General features: G+C 37.1%; 1 protein-coding gene and 2 non-coding genes across 3 annotated transcripts in view; all 3 read right to left on the reverse strand.

Moving 5' to 3' along the window:
• The window catches only part of LOC135212239 (uncharacterized), a 790,449-nt gene that overhangs the window by 286,906 nt on the left and 491,043 nt on the right, over window positions 1-12,500 (reverse strand). The gene's annotated exons all lie outside the window — the stretch shown is intronic.
• Window positions 9,156-9,227, reverse strand: Trnat-ugu (transfer RNA threonine (anticodon UGU)). The gene has a single exon. It is a non-coding gene; the product is annotated as a tRNA-Thr (tRNA).
• Trnat-ugu (transfer RNA threonine (anticodon UGU)) lies at window positions 12,294-12,365 on the reverse strand. The gene has a single exon. It is a non-coding gene; the product is annotated as a tRNA-Thr (tRNA).

A 12,500-nucleotide genomic window follows, 5' to 3' on the forward strand; every position in this document is an offset into this window, starting at 1 on the left:
TAAAGCAACTGATTTTGGGAGAAAACACGCGGTAGAGGGTAGAAAGGAATTTCTGGTCTGACGGAAGCTTAGGGTAAGATAGGCAAGTCACGAGAGGAGCTAGGCCTCGAGATGGATTTTAGGGACCTCTACAATAAGACCTATTTTCCTTCTCAATTTGCTGGCGGTTGTTTACCACTTTCAGGCAGTGCCCGAGGCGGTGTATGGAAGCCCAGTGATTCACAGAGAACCAGCCTCTTTGTCAGTCACAAGCGACTCCTAAAGCGAGGCAGACGTGGCTCTAGCCTCCTTCTCTGATGGGACGTCAGCCCTCTGTCCAAACGCTGGTGGGACTATCTTCAGAGCACGACACATGTCAAAGTCTCAAGTAATTAAGGTACGTCTAGAAAGTGTAAACTCCGAACCAGCCCCTTTTCCTACCAGACGATTCTTGCTAATTTCATTTTCAAGTCTCACTTTTATCCCTCCTACATCAAAAGCCCTTTGTCCTCATCGGGCCACGTGCTTCCCCTTGTAACTTGTTAAAGACTAAGTCTTCAGTGCATACCTCAGTTAAACATTAGAGTTCCTTTTCCCCAGTGTTAGAGAAAATCGAATAATCGTAACTTGTGCCAGAAGTCCTTTTTTTTTCCAGATTCCCTGAGTCACGTGTCCAAGTCGTTGCGCCCGCAAGTGTTGCATTACCGCAAGATTTCGAAACCAGCTTTTACGTGAACCTCATTTTAAGCCAACTATCATCCTCTTGTGAGAAAGATTAGTCCATGTGTGGGCCAGTTGCATTTACTTTCCCAGGCTGTTAAGCAGCCTCTTGTAAAAAAAAATAGATGTAAAGTAATTAGCAGAGTTTCTGGCGACCTTTTCCTCTAGAGTAAATTATCACTATAAATCCTTTTTACGGTAAGTTCAAGTAATTTATTCTGTTTTTCCCTCAACTATTTCCGTTTACGTATTCGAGCCCTTCAAGGCCAGGCTTCATACGTAACAATATATATATATATATATATATATATATATATATATATATATATATTATATATATATATATATAATATATGTATATATATATATATATATATATAGTATATTACATTATGTATGTATATATATATATATATATATATATATTATATATATAATATATATATATATATATATATATATACTATACAGGTGTGCAATGTATATTCAAGTCTATATTGATACGATCAAACTTTCTCTGTTTTCGGTGTTCTGTATCTGGGCGCATCAAACCATCCATTAAAATAGAAAATTAACACAATTTACTTTTATTGCAACAGACAATACCAATCGTTACATGATAAAAATGTTAGTATTTACGATTTAAATGACAGAAAAAGGGAAAATTGACTTTACTTTTGGTTTTAAATCCGAATGATTCACTGGACAGAGAATTTCCAGGAAATATTTTGTAGCAAAGGAAACCCAAATGAACAGTCATATAAAAAAAATACCTACCATAATAATAGGAGTATCGAGAACGGTCGTCAAACATCTTTTATCTCTGAACTTGTGTCCTTGTCTTTGTTGTTAAAACACTACGACTGCATAATAATCCAAAGAAAGATTATTCCTCTTTCGTTTACCCCAAGAGCTTTCTTTCCTCGTTGCTGAAGCACTATGACAGCATAATCATCCTTGAAACTATATATTCCTTGTTCGGTTTGTCCATAACACTTTTGTCCTCGTCTGGACTTGTTGCTAAAGCACTATGATAGCATAAGACTCCATGAAAAAAATATATATTCCTTGTTCGTTTAGTCCAAAAGAGATAACTTACATTCCGAAGCTTTTCCCTTCACTAACAGATACCGAAGGAATATTTCACTCCTTTCCATGATAAAAATAACCCAATTAAAAATCACATTAGATCACAAACAACACAGATGCAAAGTACACGATCGCTACCGATAGCAACTGACATCTAAATCTCACAAACACGAGACCGTATTGCAATGCAACAGGCTCTCGTGCAGATGGGGATCAGAACGGCCCTCGAATGAGGGGTTATGGGGAGGATAAAAGTGCGATACTGACGAGGAGTGCCGTGGAGCTCTGAAGGGGGGTGGGAGGTAGGACGGAGTGGGCGGGGGTGGGGGGAGGAGGGAGGGCGGGACGGTTAGGGGGTAAGAGGACCACGACACTAAAAACCCTTCACACTAAACAGTTGGACGCCTTATGGGGAAGAAAAGAGAGAAAAGAGAGAGAGAGAGAGAGAGAGAGAGAGAGAGAGAGAGAGAGAGGAGAGAGAGAGACTACTCAGGGGTTCGTTATATGATGGCGCAAATAAGTTATTCTCTTCTCCGCGTTCCGGGGGGTTTAAAAGATTAGCTAGAAAATTGCCAAAGCGAACGAATATGTAGTTAATAGCGGTGGCGCGATTCGCAATAATTTAGAAATTAAAATAAACACGAAAGGGATGTAAAGAGTTCAGATGGATGAAAGGCCTACACACACACACCACACAAACAACAAAAAACCACACACACACATATATATATATATATATATATATATATATATATATATATATATAAATTAAAAACAAAAATATATATCATATATATTATATATAAAAATATATCTCGAAATAGCTATATATAATATATATATATATATATATTATATATAAATATATAATATATTATTATAAAGATAAATATATATATATTACTATTAATATATATATAAAAATATATACTTAGATAATAATATATATATTAGATCTATATATAGAATATATTATCTAATATATATATATACACACTATAACGCAATTAAGTCACAAATGGGTCCCTTTAATATCTAATTCGCTCTACCTCACAATTAATATATTATCCTATATGTTGACTGAAGGGGAATTTTTAGTTGATAATAACTTCGTCGGCTCCCGGGCGCGAACCAAAGAAACAAGAAATCAGGACGTACAGTGAAGCGCCTTTAACCACACAACTAAAAATTCCCCTTCAGTCAAAATATAAGAAAATATATTAATTGTGAGGTACAGCGAATTAGATATTGAAGAAAATGTGTAGTAGCTTAATGCGTCTGTATGAATCACGGTGATGTGATCGGACTCATATATGCACACATGCACATCAATTTTGTCTGATAAAAAACCAGCGCTCAGGTCTGATAGATTCCATGTGAAAGATGGCTCTCTCATCCTCGCGTGCCAGAGATGGATTTGTCGGCTCTGTAGCCGAGGAATAAATTACTCTGTTGCTGATCTCTGGGACCGAGTTCACTCACTCCAGTCACGGAATATCGGTTAGAATGGGTAGCAGTATTCGCGGGGATTGTACCAGTATTCGCGGGAGTTATGAAGAATTGGGTGGGCTCAGTGCTCTCATCCCAGAAGACTTTGTTGGGGGAACAGAGAGTAGTACCCTTGTGGCAGCATACTTTCATTAAAAGCATAAACATATTGTGTGATATATATATATATATATATATATATATATATATATATATATATATATATATATATATATATATATGTGTGTGTGTGCACATCTACATAAACACACACACACACACACACACACACACACACACACACACACATATATATAATATATATATATATATATATAGATTCTATATTATATACTATCAGCCAAATTCATAACATTTGGCTGATAGTATTATATGCTAACTATCAGCCAAATGTTATGAATTTCCAATCACTTACCAAGGTGGATATGGGTTGGTATCGATTCTATGTAATATATATATACAGCATAATGATCTATATGAACTTCTCTCTCTCTCTTGATGGCTGAGTAGCCGATGTCGACTCTAACCTTTGTTTCCATACCAAATGCACAGGTTCGATTCCTGTCCACGGCAGAAGCTGTTGTCAACTATAATTTCCTTTGGGTATAAGTGATACCCAAGGAATGAGCAAATGAAGCATTGATTTTTATGTTTATATATATATATATATATATATATATATATATATTACATATATATACCAACATACACATACATATATATGTGCATGTGCAATACTAATGCATGCTCAGGCTCAAGAAGTATTAAACACATTACTGGTTATCAGTATCTCTCTCAATAGAGCACAGAAGAGGTTGCTTATTTTGATGCTTTCAACGAATTTTCTCTCTAAATTGAAAAGTTTGTCCTCTTGGTGGCATGAAGTTTAGGCCAAAGCCCACGCACTGGAACCTATGAGGTCAATCGGCGCTGAAACTGCAACTTGCAGCAAACGTTTGTAAGGTGTCACATGAGGAAAACCTCAAAGCAGCAGCTGCACCATGGAACAATTGTTAAAAGAGGGTAGATAGGAAGATGGGAGAAAGACAATATGAATGGAGATACACAGTGCAAGGAATGAAAGGGGTTGCAACTAGGGGCCGCAGGGACGGTACAAGAGCCTTTATTAATGCCTACGGTGCACCACGTGAATTGCACTGACGGCACTAAACAAACCTCCCGCCCCCTACCCAAAGGTAATTACCAGCATCTGGTCAATGCCAGCAATGCTCTCCAGATCCCATAACATAGGAGAAAAACTGAACTACTATGCCACTTTTTGTCATGTTTTTATCTTATTTTATCCCTTTGCATCTTCTTCTTCCCAGCTTTATCCGTATTCGAGGTCGCCGTTTTTAATGAGTCTCTTCCATCTACCTCTGTCCTGTGTCATTTCCTCCCATACTCCCTTCTCCCTCATATCATCTCTAATGTAATCTCTCCTCCACCTGGTCTCAGGTCTTCCTCTCCTTCGTGTTCTATCCACCTCCACGTCCATCACTGCTCTTGTCATGTGTTGCTCTTCTCTTCCCATCAGGTGGCCATACCATCTTAACCTTGCTTCTTGCACTTTCTTTGATGCTTCAGTGACCTTTATCCCTTTACACGATCTGCTGAATTAAGATTAAGTAAAAAACCACAAGTTCAAACAGACACACACACATTACTGAGCCATACTCAATCATGTCCAAAACTTTGGATACCAATTAACAAATGCAAATCAAGTTCTGAACTTGAAGAAAATAATCGACTTCAAACGAGACAAAAGATGAAATGGCCATCACCGCCAATCAAGGAAGTATGCTGTACTTAGACGAGAGAGAGAGAGAGAGAGAGAGAGAGAGAGAGAGAGAGAGAGAGAGAGAGAGAGAGAGAGAGAGAGAATTTACACAAGTGTTTCTAGACTTCACATCTCACATAACCACACTCGTTTCACGCAGGTGTTCCGCCCATCAATGGAGAAGGAAACCAAATGATTAAATCCCTCTGGGCGTTCTTTTCTAGACTTCGTTTCTTTGGAAAAAACTTAAAAGTTTAAACCACAGCCCCCAAACCCCATCCATAAAAGAAAAATGGCGAATTATTTTCATACTAATACAGCCACTTTTTATATAAAGAAAAAAAATGATTTGTCTACAATACACAGCGAGACTACGGACATCACGCAGCGAAGGCAGAGTTAGCATCCATATCTATTACGAAAGTAAATGCATAAATTCGAAATACGGCTGTAAACATTACGTCTCGACCACTTGGTTACACAAAGATCTCGCAAAATGTAGCTTTGAGTGTTGAGTCACCGCTTGGGAAAATACGAAAACTGGAGAGAATTATTGTAGAGTACAATTGGTTTCTCCCTTTAAGTACACTTTCAGCTGAAGAAATAGAAGAGGCACAGAAAGTGTTGCAAGATATTTTAATAATTTTCAAAGAGGCTATTGTCTTCATGTTGAAGAAACGAGTTGGATACATGGCCATTTTTATATGCTGACATGATTTTTCTTGCTTTTACATCAAATAACTATAAAAATAAAAGCAATAAAAATCAAGTCAGCATATAAAAATGGCCATGTATCCAACTCGTTTCTTCAACATGAAGACAATAGCCTCTTTGAAAATTATTAAAATATCTTGCAACACTTTCTGTGCCTCTTCTATTTCTTCAGCTGAAAGTGTACTTACAAGGAGAAACCCATTGTACTCTACAATAATTCTCTCCAGTTTTTGCATTTTCCCAAGCAATGACTCAACACTCAAAGCTACATTTTGTTATTGGAGAACCTTTTACTTATACTGAAATTAAAAAACATTATGTAAATATAAATTCTCTCTTAGGAACGATAGCTACTTCCTAAAACAAATCGAAATGTTGACTCCTGCTTCAAAAGACCAGTGCTCTGCGTCAGAAATAGGAAGGCTATGTAAACATCGCTTATTATTAGAACTTGGATATATGCAAGCTAAACAATTAGTTAACTAAAGAATGAAAGAACATTGTGTGTGGGTACAAATTTTCTCTTGGGAACAATTTCTTTTTCCTAAGAGAATCGAACTATCTGTATTCTGGTTTTCAAGGCCAGTGCTCCACCCCTCTGAATCATGGAGATTGTAGACACCAGGCTCATCAGGAGAAACAAAGTATCTGCTTCTTAATCCATCTGTAACCTTTGGATCTATCCCGTAACCCTATGTAGTTTAAAGGCATAAATGAACTTAACTGGAATAAACATTTCCCATGGTGAACTCCGTAACCCCCTGAAGATTGACTCTCATCACCTGGTTTACATGTAAGACCAGTATGCAGCAGCATCTGAGATAAGGAGATTACTGACACTTGGTTTATCAGTAGAAAGATGTACACATCACTTAACCCTATCCATGAGAGCAGATATAAACAAATTCTTTCCCTTGGGAATGCCAGTTGTTTTCATTCGAAGATCGAACTCCGGACTACTGGTTTACGAGATAACTGATCTGCCTCTAAGCTATTCTGAGAATTATGTTATAATTTAATTGCCCACAGGAATTATGTATGTATCATTTAACTCCCTACACGAATTATGTATCATTTAACTCCCAACAAGAATTATGTGTGTATCATTTAATTCCCTACATGAATTATGTATGCATCATTGAATTACCTACAAGAATTATATATTATCATTTAATTCCCAGCACGAATTACAAATTTATCATTTAATTCCCTACACAAATAAAGTACGTATCCTTTAATACCATACACGAATTATGAATCATTTAATTTCCCACACAAAATATATATGTATAATTTAATTCCCTAAAAGAATTATGTATGTATCACTTAATTCCCAGCACGAATTAAAAATATAATTTAATTCCCTACACAAATAATTAAAAATGTATCATTTAATTCCTTACAAAGATAATGTTGGTATCATTTAATTCCCTTCACGAAATATGTACGTATCATTTAATTCCCTACACAAAATATATATGTATACTTTAATTCCCTACACGAATTTTTATGTATCATTTAATTCCCTACACTAATTATGTCCGTGTCATTTAATTCCTTTCACGAATTATGTACGTATCATTTAATTACCTACACAAAATATATATGTATCATTTAATTCCTTAAACGAATTAGGTATGTATCACTGAATTCCAAACGTGAATAAAGGCATCCATATGGGAACCCTCTCTGCCCCCTGAGAGAATGGAACTCTCGAACCCTGGTTTTACAAGACCAGTGCTCTGCCTCTGAGCTAAAAAGGCAATAATTATAATAGTTATCAGTAGAATTATGTGCCTATCATAATTTAAAGAATGAAAGACCATCGTGGGAAACTACAATACAATACCAGTGGTCTACCTCTGAGGAAAGTAGACAACGAACCTCTGGCTTTCCAGAAGAACTCAGTTGTCAGTGTGTTCATTTTACACAACTAGTTCTACACTTCATTTAAAAAAATCCTATAGTCACCTGGCTCACAATAACTACGCAGCAATCATTTTTTTAAATCTATAACCTAAGGCATGAAAAAAAAAGGAACACAGTGGGAGTAAAATTTCCTTTTGTGAAAGTTGTTTGGCCCAAACAAGAATCAAGCACATGGCCTCTGGTTTACAAGATCAGTGAACTGCCTCCAAACTAAGAAGTCTACAGAAACCTGGCTTATTAACAGAATGGCACCTGCCTGCTGTAGAGTTCAACTCTCAACATCTGGTTTACAATATGAGTGCTATGTCTCTGAGCTAAGGAAAGTATTGAAAATTAGTTTATCACAAAATTCATGAATCAGCCTTGTAATCTCATCAACAGTTTGAGATGTATCTATAACTAAATCCATAACTTGAAAACATGAAAGAAGATCATGTGAATAAAACTATCCTCCTAGGGACCTCTGCTCTCTGAGAAAACTGAACTCTCAATCCATGGTTTACAAGACCAGCGGTCCGCTCCTAAGTTAAGGGGACTATAACATCTAACTTATGAGTAGAATTATGAAATTCAGATTTGAAATGAAATGATGGGAATAATGATTTTCCATAAGGGACGGAGTCTATCTCTGATTACTGACTCTCAGTACCTGGTTCCCAAGTAATCCATCCACGAAAGACCATATAAAATATAATTTCCCTTTGGGAATGCCATCTACCTTGATTATCATATCAAACTCTTAATTACTAGTTTACAAGACCAGTAGAATCGAGCTCTCGACCACTGGTTTACAAGGCCAATGATCTGCCTCTGAGAAATGGAGGTTATGACATTTTGTCTTATCATGAGAAATACATACATGTAACTCCAACCAATCATTGCAAAGTCTTTGGGTAAGAATACTAGACACCTCGCTTATCTGGGTAGCTATGCATCTATCATTTATGAAATACATAACCTACGGCATAAAAGAACACTCTTATTATGAAAATGTAACATGGGAAACGCCATTTGGATCCTAAGGGAATAAAACTCTCTACACCTGGTTTACAAGAACAGTGCATTGCCTCTGAGCTAAGTAGCTTACAGAAACTTGGCTTATCAGTATAGTGTATCTATCACAGTCCTATAGCATTTGGCATGAAATAACATGGGGAAAATAAAAGGATACTCCTACTGAATACCATCTGTCAAGTGGTTCACAAGATCAGTGCTCTGTCCTGAGACAGTGCACCAATTCTTTACTAGGGAGGCTACAGACACCTGCCTTATGTGTAGGGTTATGAATTCATTTGTTAACCCAACATACAACTCAATAAATGCAGAAAAAAATAATGGAATAAAAATTCTCCCTTGGAAAAGTCATGGGGAATTACCTCAATTAATGCATTAAAGAACATCATATGAATAGAAGTGTCCATAAGAGAAACTTATTTGCCCCCTGAGAGAATCGAACTCTCGACCCCTGGTTTACAAGACCAGTGCTCTGCCCCTGAGCTAAGGAGGCCATAGGATTTGACCTACCCATCTTGGGGGGGGAAAAGTCTGTACTTACCAATTCATCACTTTACAGGGCAAATAACATAATTTCAAGTTTCAGCAGGCATTTATAAGTACACTGGCGATCAAAATTTAACTTTGTGAATATCAGTTATCGAGAGTGTAAAATTGGAATATAGAATGTTATCACCATATGACGGGAGATCTTGACAAGTAACTCGTCAACAATTGAACAGTTGAGAATAGAGGGAGATTTTGAAAATAGGCAAGAGTGGAGGAGACAACTGACCCCACTGACAAACTGAAAAACCTGACTGGGAGCAAAGTAAAAAGCAAGCAAGCATTATAGAAAAGAGATATAACACTAGTAAATTAAAGCTACAACACTGTCCCACAATGTAAAAGAAAGTCCTTGCCTCGGGGTTTACCGTTGTATAATGTATAATTTACATAAAGACTTCATCTAAGAAGATGATAGTGATGTAAACTCGAAGAAACAAGCAAATCAACTTATTTCAATTAATACCCTTCATATTTTTTTTTGCCAATATACAACAGTTTCCCCAATACGAGTGTAAAGGTGAATGCAATAGGTTGGTACGCGTATTCCAACATGCAAACTTGAGTCTCGGTTACCCTTAGGACCTAATTTTCAATTGAAGAAATGTGTAGGTTGGTAAACCATGTGCATCAGCGTCATCCTTTGGATATCAAACTCTCTCTCTCTCTCTCTCTCTTTCGTGCTGTAGACGATGACGGAACGAAAACTGATGATCCAGAGGGCCACACCAGACCTCTTGATCCCCTCAACACCCTACAGCAATTGGGGAAAGTTGCAAGATGCCACAAAGCAGATTTATTCCAAGGCACTAATGGCGTTTATATTTCTGGCCAACGGTCCTTTTCCAATCGGAAGACCTCTATAGACCCGTTGGACCTTTATGGGAAACTGATAAAACCTCACGAAACACAGGAAGGACGATTCTTGGCTCCTACTGAGAGATTCGATTCCCATTCAAAGGTGGTGCACTTTGGGACGTGCTAAGAAACAGGTCCCAAACGTTTTCAAAACGAAGAAGAGTGCATAGCAATTTTTGGGTAATTATGGGAACAACATCGTAATTTTAGAAACTGTAAATCAGTCCAATTAATAAGAATTATTTTAAGGCCAAAAGACTTTCCACTATTTGCAAGAAGGAAAATGTCAGCAGATACCAAGCTTGGAAAATAGACATACCAACATATCATGGCATTACACTCCTGACATAACTGTCGATTACCCTGAATTTGATTCTTTATAGTAAAAATAAAGGATGAAATTAGTAACTTTTTAGAAAATGTCCAAATAAATTTAAATGACAACAAAGGAACTGGCTTACTACCTCAAACACTGACAAGGAAAACGATTTGCAAAAAGAATCCTGATCAAAATCCCTGTGAACCTCAAGTTGTACATCTTCAGATTTATACATGATTTCAAGCTGAACAGGAAATGCTAGTCCTCTCCAAATCTATTTTAACAGAGAGAGAGAGAGAGAGAGAGAGAGAGAGCAGAGCGAGAGAGAGAGGAGAGAGAGAGAGAGGAGAGTTTTAGAGAGAGAGAGAGAGAGAGAGAGAGAGAGAGAGAGAGAGAGAGAGAAGCAATGTGCTGCTCCACTAAATCAAATGAGTTGGAAGACTGTCACGGAGTTTTAATAATTAATTACGCCAAGTGACAAGGTCTTCCCACGGACGAGCAAAACAAATTTATGAACAGGACCTCCAAAGCAAACAAGAAATAGTCAAGAATAGGACGAGAGACGTATTTTTTTCGTATCTCTAATTAATGAGTGACTGAACTCAGGTCGCCTAACGAAAACAATAACGAAACAATGACCTCTATTTATACGAAACCTGGTGCATTTTATGCCAAAACTTATCTTCAGGTTTTATTAAGGGCTCTTGATTTTATATTCTGTTATATATAGTCGAACAAAGTGCACCCGTTTCAGTGCAGCCACGAAGAGGAAAATCTGGATTGGTCATTAGCTGCGCGCTTAATTAATTGAATTTTTCCAACAAAATAAGGAAGATGAAATTTTGGTTCCATGGTCAGAATAGGATTGGTACACAGAAACGCCACAAAAGACTAAGTTCTTTTGAAAATGAAAAGATCATTATTCCTGTTATTCCATCATAATTTACAATAAGGAATTCTCGTAGCATACTCAGGTTCCCCAAAACACGGAAAATCTTTAAACTTTCTCTATGGGGAAAGAATCTGCATTTCTTAGCAACCGTTTAAAATAAAAGACAATACAAGAAATTTAACATCAAAATGGTTAAGGATTCTCATTTATCAAGAGATGATTAAACTCTTAAGAGAACCTCCCCTCATGATGACTGCAAAAACTTCTGACTTTCAAAGAAAAAAAACGAAAAAAAAATGCGTATCCATCGGGCAACATCATCATGATCTTACAAAAAGAAGGGATAATTATCAACATCTTGCGTAAAAAATTCCCTTTTGGGAACAACATTCGCCCTCTATGAAACTCGACGTTCAAGAAACTCTGGTTCACAAGACAAGTGCAGTGATCTGCCTCTGAGCTGCGGAAGCTAAGGAACTATCTGACTTGTAGAGGACTTATTTGTCCCTCAAGAAAGAGAGGGAGAATTACAATGTTTGGACAAGAAACTAGAAAAATCAAATTTGAAGATTTGCTAGCTACAGAATATCACCTCCCCAAGAGAGAATACAAACCACAAATCATGATTGACAGGATCCGAGTTTGGCCTTTAAACTAAGAAGTTTTCATCGCATCTGATTAATCATAGGAAATGTAGATACTTCGTGGAATGACATTAAATCAGGACAAAGTACATAGCCCACCAGGTATAAATTTCCACTAAGGAACACCTGCTTCAGGGGGAATTGAACAATCAATTTCTTTAATCTCAGTCTCTGAACTAAAATGGCTAGAGAATATGTGAGATGTAAGCAGAGTAATTGGTACTGTAACAAAATCAGCATGTTCAAGTTATGACAATTTAGAAGTTCTTTAGCTAAAAAATTCCAGCAGAGATAACCACTTGCCCCATGAGAGAATCGAACTCTCGACCCCTGGTTTACAAGACCAGTGCTCTGCCTCTGAGCTAAGGAGGCTTGGAACTGACATCTGTTTACACTTGTCATGACGTACATATGCTGTGGGTAACTCTCACACTATGGTTACAAGGCCACTTTCTATATCTGAGCGATGGCACCCACACAGCATCTGGATCACGAAGACACTCATGG

The sequence above is a fragment of the Macrobrachium nipponense genome, chromosome 40 (genome assembly GCF_015104395.2).
Source record: "Macrobrachium nipponense isolate FS-2020 chromosome 40, ASM1510439v2, whole genome shotgun sequence".
In the NCBI taxonomy this organism is placed as follows: Eukaryota; Metazoa; Arthropoda; class Malacostraca; order Decapoda; family Palaemonidae; genus Macrobrachium; species Macrobrachium nipponense.